Source organism: Danio rerio, chromosome 24 (assembly GCF_052040795.2).
Source record: "Danio rerio strain M-AB ecotype USA chromosome 24, GRCz13ab, whole genome shotgun sequence".
Classification (NCBI taxonomy): Eukaryota; Metazoa; Chordata; class Actinopteri; order Cypriniformes; family Danionidae; genus Danio; species Danio rerio.
The window spans coordinates 20,906,398-20,925,395 of record NC_141044.1 but is presented as its reverse complement, the minus strand read 5'-3'; the positions used below and the strand labels follow the sequence as shown (position 1 = coordinate 20,925,395).

Below are 18,998 nucleotides of genomic sequence, written 5' to 3'. Positions count from 1 at the left end.
CTTGCCAAATTCCTGTGCTAATGGGCCATTAGCAGAAAGGCTAGTTACTCTTACATTGTTAACCTGAGGGCTAATTGGGCTCCACCTCTATGGAATCTTTTATCTCTTTCAAGAAAAGCAAATTGACTTCACATTGAACTCCAGCTTGGACGAGTCAGGCAATAACTTGATGGAGTTCAATGCATAGTAAGTGCTGTAAGATTAATGTTGCGGTTTGGCCCAAGCTAATAGGTCTGCAGGATCTGACATTTTGATAACATTTCAGCATGTTATTGAATTTACCAGATCAATTGTGGACTTTTGAATTGATACCAGGTGCCACTTTTTTCTTTTTTACCACAAGATAAAGCTGTGACACTAATCATTAATGAATCAAATAACTCTCTAACACATTTTATGAATGACTGCCAAATTCCAATGGATTTCTAAATCCTATGTTTTGAATACACATGAGCTGCACATTTTAAAAGCATTTCACATTCACATGTTGTGCTGTTCATCAATGTCAGTTTCAAAGCAGTGGACCAATCAGAAGCATTTAGAAGCAGAGGAAGCTTTGCAAGCTTCTTTTTACATTAGCAAGTCGGCATGACCATGGTTTTATTTGGTGCCAACATGGTAAGAAATAGAAACAGATGTCTTGAACACTGCCTTTCACATTAGAATGCAAATTGAGTGTTGTTTTATAAGCTGTATTATTTCTCCATCTGCAGAGAATCGTTAGCTGAAGAAGTATTACCTTGACAAATTAATAAATGATTGCTTTAGTCATGCTTCTTGAATACCTCAGCTCAGGGTTGTAGACACTGTGTTGAGAGCATTCAAGATCAATCTTCCTTCATAAATGGCTGATAAGGTTTATGGAAGTGCTGCAGTGAATGCTAATCCTTAAAATATTAATTTCTACAAATTCTGACAGTTGTGCGTCTTCTCACAGTTGAACGTTGTTTGTCCAATTAAAAAGGCCTTAACAGCTCTATTCATCATTCTTTTAGCACTTTAAGGGAATAAATATTGTTTGGCCAGATATGTGATCCTTTTATAATAAATCACTTATTTACCAGATATTGAAGAAGACATGTTTACACAGACTTTTCATGACTAATAAAGGCAAAAAAAGTTATTCCACGATTGATATTGACTATAGGGATGTTTTTTAATAGGCTAATGCATTATAAATTATTAGTGACTAAAGTCACATCATGAATCGATCATTTTATTCTGCAGGTTGAATCAAACTCTGTGTTCGATTCACTCAAAAGATTCATAAAGGTGATTTAGTTTAGATATCAGACTATACTTAACCCTAACCTTTTAACCAAACAAGTGTTAATACCATCATGCTGATTGGTATTTATTTAGGTATAAGGCTACACCTACTGTATTTTTTTATGTTTTTGATTCACTTAAAATAACTGTGTATCAGTCATTTATTAAGAGATCTGAATACACTTATTATGCAACAGTTTTTGGCGAGGCAGTGGCGCAGTAGGTAGTGCTGTCGCCTCACAGCAAAAAGGTTGCTGGGTCGCTGGTTCGAACCTTGGCTCAGTTGGCGTTTCTGTGTGGAGTTTGCATGTTCTCCCTGCCTCCGCGTGGGTTTGCTCCGGTTTCCACCACAGTCCAAAGACATGCAGTACATGTGAATTGGGTAGGCTAAATTGTCTATAGTGTGTGTGTGATTGTATGTGTGGATGTTTCCCAGAGATGGGTTGCGGCTGGAAGGGCATCTGCTGCGTAAAAACTTGCTGGATAAGTTGGCGGTTCATTCCGCTGTGGGGACCCCAGATTAATAAAGGCACTAAGTTGACAAGAAAATGAATGAATGAAACAGTTTTTTTTTTAATAACGAAAGTCGTTCATTAAAGAAATGATTACAGTGGTCTCTCATTAATCACGGGAGTTACGTTCTAAAAATAATCTGATAAATAATCGGCAAAATCCGCAAAGTAGCTTTATTTTTACAATTATTATAGATGTTTTAAGGCTGTAAAACCCCTCACTGTGTTGTCAACTTAGCAACTTTGTTGTTATATTTAGCGACAATATGACTAGCGACAAATCTAGTGACTTTTTGTGTGTTGCTGGAGATTTTTATAGACTCTCATGTGTCCATACTGTACTGTCCCTACTCTTCTCAATGAACTGAGATGATGCCGCCTGCCACTCCCCCACCGCAAGAGTACTGACAGGTGGCCCAGTCCTCATACAGCAGTCTCTCCAACCTGCAACCTGAGAGCAGATCACTCCTCTGAGTACCGACAGCAAATGATTTAGCACCGGGAGTGTAAGGTATTTCCATTGTACAGTCAAATTGATCTGCTTCTCTTTTCTTTTAACAATTTAATTTGACTACTTATTCTGTTCTTGTTCACAATCACAGAAATTTTTGTTACAGTTTCGGAACTTGTCTGAGTGTATTACATCTGAGAGATTACTTCAAATTCACTACACATCTACATTGATATACTGTATTTAAACGGCAAAAAAATAGGTAAATTGATATGCATATATAAATATATAAAGCATAGTGCAAATATAAAACCCCTTTTATAAATCATAGGCTGTTAAACAAACAGAAACGGTAGAGTGTGATGACGTCAGTGAAATGCAAATTGATGTATGATGTAATCTAGGGACATTAAGTGACTTTTTGGCCAGAGCTTAGCGCCTTTTCATTGAAAACAATCGGCAACACTACTCACTATACACTTTATACACTATTCTCAGACATGCAATAACATTTTCACACTTTCTCACTTGTTTAAACACTCTCAAAGTTCAAACCTTCATAGAAAATAAGTCCAAAATTATAGAATGAAACCTTAGATCAAAACCTGTTGTCAAGAGCAAATATTTATTGCTGTCAGCAAAAATGCATAAAGCTTTTTTGCTTTTGTGCAGATAATGTTGGCATCCAAAGTAATGTTCTTTTTTCCTGCAGTCATTGATTTGCAAAACTAAAGCAGACTCCATCCTTAAGGGATGCGCCACGCACATGACAGTTGGAAGTAACATACCAGACACGCTTATTTGCATGTTATTTCAAATGAAATTATTCAGATGGCACTCTGTGGCACGGCAGAAATATGAAAAGTGTCCTGAGTCGTAGCCGGACACCGCAGAAAGCCACTGATTTGCGACGCCAGTGTAGGTAACCTGATATAAATCAATGTTTACAATTCTAAAATGCATGGCGCTGCGTGGCACGGTGCATTTGGTGTGTTGTCCCCTTCACGATGGTCTTGCTACAGACAGTTACAACTGTTTTTGCATCCTTGTTGAAACTCACACTGCTAACAATCAACGATTTCTGTTAATTTGTCAAGCTGAACACATTCTGTACTGTACAGGGAGGTTGATTGACAATGGTCTACATGGACAATGGCAATGGACCACTGTACACTCATTGCACTGTACATTGTCCAGTAAAAATAATAATTGAATACAGTAATTAGTACTGAATCAGAATACATTAATTTTAAAGACAGAATAGTTGAATTGTATTATTTTTACTTAATTTTTTATTTTTATTTTTAGCTAAAGTAATCTGCATTTTTCAGACCCATTAATGCCATTCATTTCTGATTAAAACCCAGAATTACAATCACAATTGATGATGAACATACAGCAATCCTTCTTCTAATGATGTAGGGTATAAGAATGATCCATTACAGGCCAGTCAGGGTCACAGAGTAAACTTTCATCTGTACTTTGTGGAATTTCCCCTTTGCAGCTCAGCCTGTTTGCCTCCGTCCTTGTCTTGTCCAGGTTAAAGGTCCATTCGGCTTGTCTTGAGCTGCAAATTGGCTTTGGAAATGTGGATGAGAAGTCTGATAGTGCCATAAATGAGCGTAGTCTAGCTAATAAGCCGCAGTTAAGTCAAATTCCAGAGGGGACATAATTGCCATCTCCTTACTTTTACTTATTACTGCATGAAGTCAGTGAATCTTCAGCCTGCTGATTTAAATGCATTGAGTTTTCATCATCTTTTTTTTTAAAGCGCTGAAGATTAACAGCCGACATGTTGAGTTAATTGACATGTCATGAATGACTCAGTGTGGCGGATCCGTTTGTAATGGGTGGGAATGGTAGCATGTTAAGGATTAGGGCTTCTTCAGTGAATCCAAATTATTCAAGATGATTCATATGAAATTGATGTGTTTCCTTAAAACCAAATCTCTCATTAACAACCCGGGGTAACAATCCTCCACCCTTGTAGAGTAGAGTTTTTTTCTTTTTTTCTGAAATCATTTGAAAAATCATTATGATGTAGGTGATGTCACGATACAACTACCTTGACTACCTTTTGCAGTTCTCTAGCTGTCCTTTTTTTTAAGGGGGATTTTTTTTTTGTCCACTTTGACTATCCTCCAAACATTGTGCTGTTATGGTGGAAATGTGAATTTTAAGTGTTTTTTCTTTATTATTATGTTCAGTTCTGATTTTGTGAAGCACAATAACCTCAAATATCAAACATCTTTATTTCTATAGTGGTTTTACAATGTGGATTGTGTCAAAGCAGCCTAACAGTAATAGTTAAGTTCTAGTAAATTGAAATTGAATCTGTGTCAGTCCAGATTTTAGAGTTAAAGTTTAGGTTAGTGTTGTTTAATTTTCACTGCTGAAAGTTCAAACACTGAAGAGCAAATTCGGCGATGCTCAGCTCTTCAACTCCCAAACCAAGCAAGCCAGTGATGAAAGTGGGGAGAGGAACAAAACTTAACCAATTGACAAAAGTGAAGGAAAAAACCTTGAGAGAAACCAGGCTCAAATGGGCACAACCATTTCTTCATTTAGGGCCTACTCACACTATGCCATCCGTACCATGCCCAGGCCCGTTTCCCGGATCGTTTGAGAAGTGTGAGTGCGCTGAATCGGGCTCAAGCACGGTTCACTTAGCCGGCCCTGGCCCGGTTGGAAGAGGTGTGCCTGAGCGCGGTTCATTTGGACTTTGGCACGGTACGCTTGTGAGTGAGTGCAAAACGCACCAAAGCTCAAAACTGAAAGCGAGACGTGACTTTTAAGGGGCTGTCTCATATGGATTTATTAATCATTCTTACTGTTCAGTGAACGCAAACTGCCGTAGTTTATTAAAGACGAGAACTCCTCACATCACGACAGCTGCGCGGCTTCAGCAGACCTCCTCATTCCTACAGCACGAGAGCTTTATGATTGTTTATGAGCGCCAAAAGTGGCGGATCTGTACGGTGAAATATCTAACTGCGTGTCACCGCATCCCTAAGGACTGTTTGGCGAAATATTTGACTGCATGTCACTGCAAATCAAACGACTGACACGATATAACTAGAGAAATCTCCACTGTGCTGCTAAGTGTGAGAGAGCGCTTCTCACTGAACAGCGCAGCAGCGATGACGTAAGCGTGCCGACGCCCATTTGTGGTGTGACTGCGGGCCGTCAGGGGAGACGGGAGGGGGGACAAGCATGCTTTGGCCCGGTTCGAGGCAACTGTACCTAGTGTGAGTACGGCCTCAAACTTTTTGTGCAGAGCTACAGTCTAGGCGCTGGGGGCTTGCAGGTGTGAATAGGTCACCGGTGGGTGTTCAGGCTGGCCCTCAGGACCAATGCGGGAACTCGTTTGTCACTGTGTCTTTTAGGAATCTCATGGAGACTCATGCTTTCCGTTCCACCACAGCATTTACTCTGGATACAGTATGGTCCAGGATTATGGAGACCTCTAGAAGTCTTCAATAGTTGGCATCATCTCGTCACAGGATCTTGATCTTTTCAATGGCACTGCACAATGACGAGTGGCCTTGGACTGAGTATGCCCAGATGGAAATAAAGAACAAAGAAAATATTATGTGTAGCTGCTGTTCATAATGTATTTGAACAAGACATGTTAAATATCAATGCAAAAAATATCTACCATAAAGGAAATTAGCAGTTATATGTACAAGCATATAAAGCATAGAAGTGTTTCCAACGAAATGTCTGATGCATTAAGATAGGGGGAGTGTGTCCTACAGGTGGTTGTCAAGCACACTCATGCATCATGCCATTATGTGATGCATTGTGTGTATGCTTTACTAAAAAGATAGGCCTTTAATCTAGTTTTGAACTGTGAGAGTGTGTCTGAGCCTTGGACATTAGCAGGAAGGCTATTCCAGAGACCATAATGAGAAGGCCTGAGCTCCTTATATCAGTTTGATCTTTGTGTTTCCTCAAATTTATACAATGAAGCACAAACTCATGGTTGAACTATTTTCTCTCAATTACTCAGGTGACTGATAATTATGTAGCTTAAAAATGAATGTTTTTTTTTCAAAAACTTTCAGTGAATATATGTTATATATTTTGGTGCATTTAAACAAAACAGATTTATTAAAAATATCATTTTATAGACTACATTAGAACATATAATTTAATAAAATATTTTTTTAGTCACTTGACATATTTAGAAATAGAAAGATAATATATTTAAATTCAAGAAAATTACAACACAACTTCATCTTAATTGTATGTTTGTTTATTTTCTCTTAATTTTTCATGTTTTTTTTCATAATTTTTTAATTTATCTTTCTCTTGATTTATTTTTTTTTTTATTTAACATTTTTCCCTAACATATACATTTTAGTGTACACATTTTTGGACTGTGATTTTAAGTTTTTTGTTATGTTAGGTCCGGATTTGGTTTCAGTGCTGACTAAACTAATGTATATGCCCAAATATAATATAGTAAAGCATCCTATTGAAATGATTCATTCAAAAGATAAGTTTGTGAGGGGTGTACTAATTATTAATCATGTTTTTCCAGGCTTTGTAGTTGTTTGTTTTCAGTGAATTCTGAGTTTTTATGGTTAAGTTTTTAAGGAAAATAATCGATTGGGTACAATAAAGCCTTTTTTTTTTTACAGTTTATTTTGTAAATGTTTACCAATGGTGTCTATATTATTGGAGGACAATGAATGAAAAAAAAAAAAGGTTCAAATGAGAATTATGATCCCATCGACATCTTGTGCTGGTACGTTTCTTGGTGTTTTTCAGCATTTAATCATCATCTCCCGGGAGCCAATGGCGAGTACTGATTATTTCCCTCAGAAACACATAATTAGTCATAATTAGGTGGTGTTACTGCAAGGTTGTTGCGATGGTAATCAAGTGCGCAGTTGTCAAGAGAATGAGGCAACTTTTGAGATGTTCTCTAATTAAGCGCGAGGAATCGAGTGGAAATGTGTTTGGATTTGTTTGTTTTTTTGCTTATTTACTAATGGAGCCAGTTTGAGTTAGTCAAATGCTGCTTTTTTATTTTAAAACTGGTAATCATCGTAATGACACTGTCAGAAAATCTTTAGCAATGGGAATTTAATGGATTAAAATAGGGTTCCTTTACACCTTTGTTTTCTTTTTAATCTTTAGCGCTGTTATAGCTGGAGTTATGCTGCATGGGTCTGTAAGGATTTTATTTTGGTATCTTATATCAACTCATCTATTTTATTTTATGTACTATTGTATAATCTCATCTATTTTAATAAGGTGCAGTGTTTTGATTGTTGATTAAAAGTAACAGTACAACCATACAAAATACATTAATTTGTAACACTTTAGCTTAAGGGTTTAAATAATGCATTAGTTAAGCATTAATTAGTAGTTAATTTGTTCACAATTAAGCATTAGTTAAAAACAAACACACAAGTAATTAATGGTTAACTAGACATTTAAGGGTCCCGAATTATGCATTAGTTAAGCTCAGTTAAACTTGTAAATCATGATTAAATTGTTGACAATTATGCATCAGTTAAGCATGAGCAAACACATTATTCCTAATTAACTGAACATATTATAAAAGCATTTTAACTATTGTTTACAAATCGATAAGCCACATATTATTTATTCATTTATTGTGTAAGTTAAACTGAACAACAAGCTATAATTATGTTTAATGTTGCAGTTATATATGGCTAAAATAGTGTAATAAACACAGTTTAACCTCATGAAGTTAAAGTTATGTCCACATTTATAATGGCACTTAAGTGATATTCAGGTTTATTGACTAGAACTAGCTAGTAGCTAATTAAGGCTAAAATTTAATTAAATAATTAATAAAGAAAAGTTGACCCCCTGTTTAAAGTAAAAGTATCCACATTAATTATGGCACTTATTGAGGAATATTTAAGTTTGTTGACTAGAACAAGCTAATGATTAGGGCTAAAATGTCATTTTTGACCCCCTGTATAAAAAATGAAAGTAATATCCACATTAATTATGGCGCTTATTGAGGGATATTTAAGTTTGGTGACTAGAACAAGCTAATGATTAAGGCTAAAATGTCATCATTAAAGTTTTAATGAAGGCAATTTGACTCCCTATTCTAAAGTGAAAGTGATATCCACATTAATTATGGCACTTATTGGGGAATCTTTAAGTTTATTAACTAAAGCAAGCTAATATTTAAGGCTAAAATGGCATTAATATAGTGTTAATAAAGGCAATTTGACCCCCTATCCTAAAGTGAAAGGGATATCCACATTAATTATGGCACTTATTGGGGAATATTCAAGTTTATTGACTAAAAAAGCTAATTAATGAAGGCTAATTAACATGGCTAATTAATTAATTAATTAAATTAAGGCTAAATGTCATTATTATAGTGTTAATAAAGGCAATTCAAACCCCTATTCTAAAGTGAAAGTGATATCCACATTAATTACGGCACTTATTGAGGGATATTCTAGTCTGTTCACTATAGAGCAAGCTAATAATTAAGGCTAAAGTGTTATTAATACATTGGATATAAAATACATTTGAAAGTGATTTATTTTAAAGTGAAAGTGATTTTCACATTAAATGCAGCATTTATTAAGGGATATTTAAGTCTATTGGCATTTTGACCCCCTTTTTACCTAATGCAGCCTGTTAATAAAACCCTGCTTTTCACAGTAAAACAATGATGCCATAAAGATGATATTAGGAAATGATCAGCATTAGGAAGCTATATCTTCAATGTTTCGCAACATGCTTTTAAACAGGTTGCCTTTACACATTTGTTTTCCTCTTATAGCCTTTAAGCAAAACTAATAAGTATTCGGAGCATTGCTGCGTGTTCAATTACAAGCAGAATTGACAGGGTGACTGAAAATTGCCAGTGATTTTCCACTCATGCAATGTAAGCCTGTAAGAACAACACTGACAAGTCATGCTGCTGACAGTTTGATGAATCGCACCGATCACAGACCTTTTCCATTGTGTTAATGGGATAATTTTGAAAAAAAAAAAAAAAAACTCAAATTGTCATGCTCAGTGGCGTTTGTTTTGCTCCTTATAAGCATTCAGCTGTGCTCTTCATGTGTTTTCGGCCACGGTCGTATACCTTTAAAGGTGCCCTGAAGTACCTTGAAATGCACAGCTTTTTTCAATGTGTGACATCATTTCTTCAAACATAAAGACAGGGTGCAATCAAGTAATCACATTAAGATTAAGATCATGTTTTTTTTTTTTATAATTTTTTTTTTTTTTATGAAACAGTGGTGTTTCATTTAAATCATAGATCTATCAGTCAAAGTTGCTAAAATGAAGTGCATCTGACTCATGGCAGTCTATAATAGCAATGGTTAGTTTTCCCAACTCTTATTTTCTTCAAAATACATGTAGAATTCAACTGAATTGACATTTATTGGTACAAATAGCACCTTTTAAGATATATATTTCAAGGCAGTTTTACAGAAAGAAGTTGTGAGTCAATTCATAGACCACTTGATTGGTCAAAAGATCTTATGACAAGCTTAATTGCTCAGTAATGTCATCTGAATTGTTGGTTCTTATTTGGTGGAAATAAACATTTTTACATTTTAGATGATATTTTCTTTTCAATAAAAACTTTAAGTTAAGTTCTAAAATAAGTTATTGTTTGGGAGCACACAGCTTATACAATACGTGTCAAAAGTCTTGTCATTGATCCCAGTTGTTAGAGCAGCAACTAATAACTTTTAGAGGGACTTTAAGGCATGTGAAACCATGTGACTGAAGAAACCCTATCCATCTAGTTTTCCATCATATGTTGATCCTGCTTTTTTTAGTGAATCTGTTTAGGTTTTTTTTTTTGGACATTTATGAAGCCCTCTAGCACTTCTGAATTTGAGTTGAGCTTCGGTCTTAAATATTTGCCCCTGTTGAGGTAATTTGAGAGGCTTTTCAATCCAGGCGGAAGGCAATTTAGCTAGCTCATAAACTGGGACAATATAACATTATAATCATAGAAAGGCATAGTGTTTGCCCTATGATTCCCTTGAGGGGATGTCCATTATTGCAGTGTATTCCTATTCAATATTGAACTTTCAGCTCCACTGAGAAAGTTAAGGTGAGCGTACATTTGGACTTATTACTTGCTATTTATTACAACAGTGAGATGACAGAGTTTCCAACAGAGGTGTACCATAAATCCCATGCAATCTTGTATTTCTTTTTGTCAAATGTTTGGGCTTTTTTATCTTCTTTAAATAGATTGTAGTACTCTAAATTCATATTTCATCAGATTTAAATTAATTCTACAGAACAGTACACTGTAAAACCCAACAGTCAACTTTATCAAATGAAATGAGTGTAGTTAACTCAAAATTTACTAAAAGTTGATTCTACTCATATTAAAAGAGTTTTGATCTCAGTGTTTAATCTAATGAGTTAATTAAATATCTCATTACTTCAACGTAAATGGAGTATGTTCACAGTACTCATATAGATTTGTTTTTTTAACTCAAATGTTTTTTTGTGATCGTTTTTTTTCAAATAAGTTGAATTATTTTCATTTATTGGGTTTTTACTGTGCTCAAATTGCTTCTTTTACTCACATGGATTGAGTTCACAGTACTTATTAGGATTAGTTTTTGAACCTAAATGGTTTGTTGCAATCGGTTTTCTCAAAATGGAAAAGCACCTTTGAGTTACCTTAACTTTCTGTGTTTTACAGTGTATTACAGTGGTGGCCAACCCTTTTCCTGGAGAGCCACCCTCCTGCAGATTTCAGTTGCAACCCGTATCAAACACACCTGCCTGTAATTATCACGTGGTGTTCAGGTCCTAATTAATTGGTTCAGGTGTGTTTGATATGGGTAGCAACTGAAATCTGCAGGAAGGTGGCTCTCCAGGAACAGGGTTGGCCACTCCTGGTGTATTATATTAATAAATTCCACATAATTATGTATATTTAACTCAGTAAAAACATGATTTATTGATTCCTTTTTTATATAAATTATTTTCTATACATCAAATAATTTGAAACATAAGTATATGAAAAATATATTATAATATATATATATATATATATATATATATATATATATATATATATATATATATATATATATATATATATATATATATATATATATATATATTAAAAAATCAATATTGCTGTTTGACTTATCCTTTCAATTGAATGCAGACTTGGTGAGCCTAAATATCTTAACAACACAAAGCCTTACTGATCCTAAACTTTAGAACTTGACATGACATTTTCAGAAATGTATTTTAACTAAATACTTTTTTAATTATTTCCAACATAGGCTCATTCTGAAAATGTAACCCTGCATACATCTCTGGAGATCGCAAATTATGTAGCCAGAGCTACGCATGGCTGCATTTCTTATTTAAAACAAACACTACAGGGCGGTATGGCGCAGTTCCTTTTCTCGCTTACCAGCTGACTGCTTGCCTGCATGTGGACGGCTTTTTCGATGTTACTAGTTTGTCTGGTAGCTCAACATGTTCATCGGCGACTTGAGATGCAGAACAAAGTTGACCAAGACGATGGGTTCGAGTATGGTGAAGAATGGTTCCAGAAAGCAGGCAACACACACACACACACATACATGATCATGATCATGGGTTGGATATTTCCCAGCTCTGAGAATAACCACATTAAATGTAAACATCATTTGTTTTTCTCATATGCCACCTTTTATAAGACATTTTGCTGTGTTTTTTTTTCAAATAGAAATGTTCATAAAGCTTTGCTTATTACATTTTTGTTTAGGGAACTGTTTCAGTTCATATTGAACAATTGTATTCAATAGTGAGCATCCATGAATATCAGTTTTTTATTATTAGTTTCATACCAGAAAAAAAACTTAGTTCCTAAAGTGAAATAAATGTGGCAAATCATAGGTCATCTTCTAGAAATAATCACTAGCATAATCAATTATTTATTTTGCTGTATATCAGATTGTTGTTGTTTTTTTTTACAGTTTATGCATCAGAACGAATGTGATACAGCTATATCTTATATTGTTCCTGGATGATGTTTTGTTAATTTCCTGTACATCTCATGCTCTGAATTTAAAGATAGTGAATGATCTTGATGGATGTTGTGCAATAATTTACTGATGTTTGCTCACCATGGACCTCAATGGCGGCTCTGAATCATTCCTCAACACCGTCTTTGCTTTCAATCCACTCCTTCCTGTTTGCTTTCCATTCCTCTTCAGCCAAAATGAGCAGATGTCTCAATGCAGCCTTTTTCAACACAGAGAGTCATTTTCTCAGTTCCAAACCCAGTGCACTGCTTACAGAGGCAGCGATTGATGAAACATAGACTTGGGGGCTGGACTAAACTTCTAAGAGACTTTTTTGTTTGTTTATTTGTTTGTTTTCGCTCTCTTAGAAATAAACTTAGCAACGGAAAGAAATTACTTTTCATGTTGTAAAATCTAATAAATTGACTCTAATATTTTTATTGTAATATTAAGTTTCAAGGAAAATATTCAATATTTACACATTTACTTGATTTAATGAAATGAGAGGAAAGAGGTAATTATTAATATAATTGACTTGTCATACTTAAATATTTTCTAATCGTTGCAAACCTATTAATAAGGAAATTAAAATAACGAAAAAGTCATAATATATGTGAGTTTCTCAGTATGCTTTGTATGATTTGAATTAAGAGTAGAATATTCTGAAAATAAAAGCAATCTTAGGTGTTTAAATTTGAGAGAAAGACTTGTTAAGAGTTTAATCTTCGTTAGTTCAAGAAGACTTTTGAGTAAGTTTTTCTTTAGTTTTGAGGTTACACCTCGCAGAAGAGTAGCACTCATGCTTTCAGTCTTGGCATTTTTATTATTAGCATTAATGTTTGACGCTTCACTCAGAGAGCCATAGCTGTGCTAACACTAGCTCTGTGATCAATTAAACTAAGTAATGCCAAATGTACTAATTTGTATAACTGCTAAGCTTAATTTAAATTGATTAAATCAATATCCCTTCTGCTCAATCATCACTTGATTAATTTAAATAAATATAGACTCAAAATTAAAGATAATCAATTAACTTTTACTTAATTAGTTTAAGAGTGTTAGGTTAAATATTAAGTAAATTTTACATGATTATTTGTAGCCAATTTAAGTTAATGAAATTTACTTGAAATCTTTTCCTGCAGATTGTTACAAGGATTTTTTTAAAGTAAATCTTAAGAGTTGTTTTTCAGTCTCTGTCCTTCATAGAAAAAAAAAGCATGCTGGATACATGCATGCACAAATGATAAGAAAAATGCTTATTAATTTTTTTTTGTTTAATTTGGGCATTTTACAAATGTATAAGTGTGTGGTGTGTATTTTATGCTTAACCATCTGGTGCTGCCTTTTCATTTTAGCAGTGGTTACACTATATATATTAATTTTTTTTTTTTTTTTTAGTCCAAATATCTAAAAATTCCTAAATCAAGAAGCATTTTCTAGAAAAGCAAATAATATTGTCTTGTTTTCAAAAATATTCTACCAAAACTAAGTGAGTGTTACTTTAAAACAAGCTAAATAATCTATCAATTGGGTAAGCAAAATTGTATTATTATTTTTTTTTTAATAAGATTATTTTGATTATTACGTTTGTTAATTAAAATAGCTCAGTTAATTAAAAAAAAAAAAAACTCCCAAATTTTAAAACTTTTTATAATAACATTTTTATAGACTAGAAACAAGACAAAAACATCTTTTGCAGTGTACAGGTTTCCAACTTTCTTTAAAATATCTTCTTTTGTGTTCAACAGTAGAAATAAACTCATAAAGTTTATAAACATGTAAAGGGTGAGTAAATAATGACATTATTCAAATTTTTGTATAAACTATCCCTTTAAACACAAGAGACACAAAATAAGCACAGTGGGTGTCACGGGGACTAGGAACGAGAAGCACTGAAATATACTTGTCATGAAGCAAACGCTGGACATCGCAGTTGAGGATCCACATGCAGTATTTATTAAGAACATTAGTCAGACAATCAACGGTCAAACACAGGAGCAAACAGAATCATACAGGGAAGTCCAAAAGACTAGTCAGGTCACAGGCAAATGAATTGGTCCGGGCAGCTAACAACATAAAGAGTAAACAAAGTGAGAATCAAGAAAGACGGCACGGGCAAAGCAAGACAAGGTAAACGTTTTGTAATGTTGACAGGTTAACAAGACTCAGCAATGTGTGTGGAAATGAAACGTGTCTTTATAGTCTAGGTAATGAATGAATGATGAGTTTTAGCTGTTTTAGTGTGTCTGTGTGTGTCATCAGGGAAAACCGGAACAGGTGTGTGTGAGGTGCATGACAGGATTTGAAGTCCATTTGGTGGCAGATTTGTTGTTCTCCAGTGATCCACAGTAGCTAGTAGTATAGTATTTTAGTATAGTATAGTATAAAGCAGGGGTGTCCAAACACGGTCCTGGAGGGCCAGTGTCCTGGAGAGTTAACTCCAACTTGCTTCACCACACCTGCCAGGAAATTTCTCTAGTAAGAGCTTGATTAGCTGGTTCAGGTGTGTTTGATTAGGGTTGAAGCTAAACTCTCCTCTCATTGTACATTCTTTGAATATATATATATATATATATATATATATATATATATATATATATATATATATATATATATATATATATATATATATATATATATATATATATATATAATATATTTCCAAAAAAATATAGGTCTTCAGAAAAAGTGTTACTTCTAAAATGTTACACCTAAATTCATGTAGAGGAGTTAAGTTAAAATGAATGAATGAAAGAGAATAAAAGCTCTGTTTTAAATCAATCATTCTGGGCTCCATGATAGTAAAGATGCCTATATACACATTAGGCAGAGATATATTACTACTGAAACAGAGCCATTATGTCTTTAGTTCATCCATAATTTACAGTTGTAGAGGACAGAGGATATCTAATGTCCATGACTTTGCCCGTTTTTAATAACGTCTGTGTGAGATCTCTGTTATCTCAGCTGTTCTCGCTCTAATAGTGTCTGTTACATTCTCCTCTGTTTTATAGCTCTGTGTCTGGTTAAACACTCCAGGCCATCACTTTTTTTTTTCCAAGATGACAAAAAAAAATTGCTTTGAAAAGCTCAAAGCTTTGACCCATGAACCTTGCTTAACCATGTCCATTTCCAGAGGAAAAACAGGAGGTTTGTCTATTTCAGAGCCTGTGCTCTGGTCAAATTTTATCAGTCAGAAATAGGCACTTCCTCCATCTCGTTCTGTCGTTCCCTTCAGGGTGGCGAAAGCTTCAAAAATCAATGTGATATGTGGAGGTGACTGAGAGCAGAGGATATCAGGTTTATCCCGCCGGCTTCTGCTGAAATATACAATGTTTTCCATGTACAATAGCTCCACACTATACTTTTGACATCTACATGTTCCTATAACTCTCAGTTATTGAATATTATTGACTACGACTTTTCTTATTTATGAACTAATCGAAAAATCCTCCTCTTTTTATACAAAAACGGCTGTATTTTCATATAAATATTTCCCTCACGCTACATGATAGCTCATATTATATATGTAGTGTGTGAGAAATATTTATATTAATATATGTTTTATTTATCCCGCAGTCGAAGGAAATCATCCAGAGCCTTTTACCACAGCAATAGCTGGCAATATTTGTTATTCGGCGAGGATAAATGTGTGAAGGCCATCGACTGGTCATGCGAGTGTGTTTTACATCACTCACAAAAGCCTCTGCAAACAATAATGGTGAGTCTGATGGCCTTCTCCTGGAGCCCACAGGCTGTGCCTCAAGAAATGAACCCTACAACAGGCTAGAGTCCCAGATACAAAGCAAACTTTGGCTTTGTTTCAGGTCAGCCTAGAGGTATGAATTAAACAGGGTGAGGTCTTAAACATCACTTGGATAAGTATCAGTAAGTTTTACTCAAAATAGCATGCGATTGTCAATGACTGACAATTTGTATTGCCACTTGGTGATAGTCTTTTATTTTAATGTCTTGAAATGTATCTTTTTTTTTTGAAGTAAAATAGCAAAAACAATTCAGTTGTAAAATTTATGTTAGAGGAAATTTGGTGATCTGAAAATATGTTTTTTGTTTCATATGAATATTATTTTTAATCTCATTTAGCAGAAATTTTAATTCAAAATGACTTGCACATTATGGTTATAAAAAATCACCATATTAGAAATATGTATGCTTTTATTTTGTGAAATTCAGTTTTTTTTCATTTTTATAAATGTCATTCTGACATTGGTAGATTACAAAGTCAATGCAAATGCACAAACGGAGATGAATTTCCACCAACCAGCATGAATGCACAATGCATTTGCAGCAAATTGAAATCATATAACTTGAGCAGAAAATTTGATTGAGGTGAAAAACATCCCACAGGTAAACTAAAGCGAGTGACATAGTCCTTCGTGTTTGGTTTGAACAGCATTACCCTGTAAGATAGTCAGCTAACGTTTACACTTGTAATATTTTATTTATTTGCTAATTCAGAGCACCTTGTATGGGTTTTTAACTCTGAATTTACATCTCATTTCGAACGCTGCTACTGTCCTGCAGAGATCACATGTAGGGCCAATCAGAGCACTGTGGATGCCTCTCTTACTCTCTTGAATAAAGTTTAACATCATTTAGATAGGCCAAACATTAGAATACTCTTTATGCATTTATTTTAGCTGCCTTTAATTCTGTTCAACCTTACCTTCTTTTAGAACTTCTTCATAATTTAGGAGTAAGCAGATGGTTGATTGTATGGATCAGAGAATCTTTAAAAAATGTGTCTGTGTTAATCAAGTTATTTCTGACTGATCTGTTTTATATATAGGGGTACCTCAGGGTATTACCCCTTATTTTATTTTCTATATATATTAATAAACTGCAAAACAATAATGATGATAACCTTGCTCTTATAAAATATGCCAATGATCTGGCATTGGTTTCCTGTCAGGAAGAAATGAATAACTCCTTATATTTTAACTATATTAATAGCATCACAGATTGGTTGGCAAAAGTTTATTACATCTTAATATTGGAAAAACAAAAGAGCTATGTCTGGGAAGTCAAATAAAGGCAGTAGATACTCATGAACCAGTCATTATAAATGGAAAAATAGTAAAGCAGCTCACAAATTTGAAGTATTTAGGCGCAATTATTGACAATAAGCTGATTTTTGATAGTAATGTAGAGGCCGTTTATAAGAAGGCAAGTCAGTGTCTCAGTCTCCTCCACTAGTTGAGATGTTTAATGTTAGTACATAGACTTTAAACATTATATATAGCTCATTAATAGAAAGTGTTCTCATATAATGTTTTATGGTTTGGTAACACAACACAACAGAAGAAGAAATTATCGCAAATGATCAATCAGGCAAATAAGATAGCTGGCCACAAACGGCATTCACTGCAGACTCTATTTGAAAAAAAAACAGCAACTGTGAATTTTAAAGACAACACACTTCACTCCATTTTTGAAGTGTTACCATCAGAATGCAGGTTTAGAATTCCTAAAGCCAGAAGACATGCTTATAAAAATTAATTTGTCCCAACTGCAGTTGTTGTCTTAAATTGGATCACTGGTTGAAGTGAATGGGGCATACATGTCAACATTGGGATGTGAAGATAAGGGATCTCATTGACCTTTTCTTCACTGTATGACCTATACATTCTGATTAAAGAGCAATGAATAAATCTCATTTATATGGATTTTTAGCTTAATTAAATCAAATAACAGAGGTGTCACTTTAAAAATGTACACATCTAACGTTATAATGAAACCCCACCAAGATCAACATCTTTAGATGTTATTACACCCAAAACCTAGACATTCGCTCCGCTTCAAATCGCGTGTACAGAATCAGTTTGGGAAACAGCGTCTATTTATCACTTTGGAGCTTGTCAGCTGACAGTCACGCACTGCTATATGACTGTTTTGAGAATTACATAGGAGGGGCAACACACCTGTAATAAAAAGGAAGGGAATCCCGCCTTTTTTATATGTATTTCAAACTGTTTTCATGCCTAAATAAAATGAAAGCACAGATCAGACTCACATTTAAGAGCACCCCTGGTGGCTGGGCAGTATAGGAAGGATTGGCTCTTTAATGTTTATTGCCACCCTTCAGAGAAAGAAATCTTTATGGCTGAAATGAAGTAAACTTTTTATAATTGGGTAAACTGGCAGTGGACGGAGTTCCACAGACCAAAACAAAGACAACTCAAAACAAAAACATACATTTCAACATGGAAAGCACATTTTCAAAGGAGAACTACTGACTTTAGCATTGTTTTTCAGATAAACAAATACTGTTTATGTTTACTTGGCATGTTTCTTGAATATCTGCATATATATTATGGTATTTGTATGCTTTAGAAGAGTCAAAAACTTGAATCCAGCACTTTTAAGAGAGTATTCTTTGACAAGCTGTTTCAACTTCTGAAATGAACTCCAAACAAACTTTGTTTAGCCTAGAATCACTCCGGCTCATTCTTTGATTTCACTTCAATAACATCTGACATCTTTAAGTGAATCAAACACTAAAGCTATTCATGCAAATTGAGCACACACATTCTTCCACACTGGATTTCCTCCACAAGTTTTGCCTGTGTATGGGTCACAAAAGCAAGACCTCCCTTGGACAAGCCATTAATATTCTAGTGTGAGATGATGCATATTTTAAGTTCAGAAAGGGTGGGCTTCTAAGACAATTTCAGACACTCTACTATCAAAAATACGCGCTTGTGAAAAAGCAGAAGCTTTACGTTCTTG

At 34.4% G+C, this 18,998-nt stretch overlaps 1 protein-coding gene and 1 long non-coding RNA gene across 5 annotated transcripts in view; one reads left to right on the top strand and one right to left on the bottom strand.

Moving 5' to 3' along the window:
- Nucleotides 1-18,998, top strand: part of cntnap2a (contactin associated protein 2a) — a 743,992-nt gene that overhangs the window by 346,680 nt on the left and 378,314 nt on the right.
- Nucleotides 2,847-12,516, bottom strand: LOC141380663 (uncharacterized). The gene is made up of 3 exons (XR_015524890.1): nucleotides 12,351-12,516; nucleotides 11,654-11,732; nucleotides 2,847-5,782 (listed from the first exon to the last, which is right to left on the bottom strand). It is a non-coding gene; the product is annotated as an uncharacterized LOC141380663 (long non-coding RNA).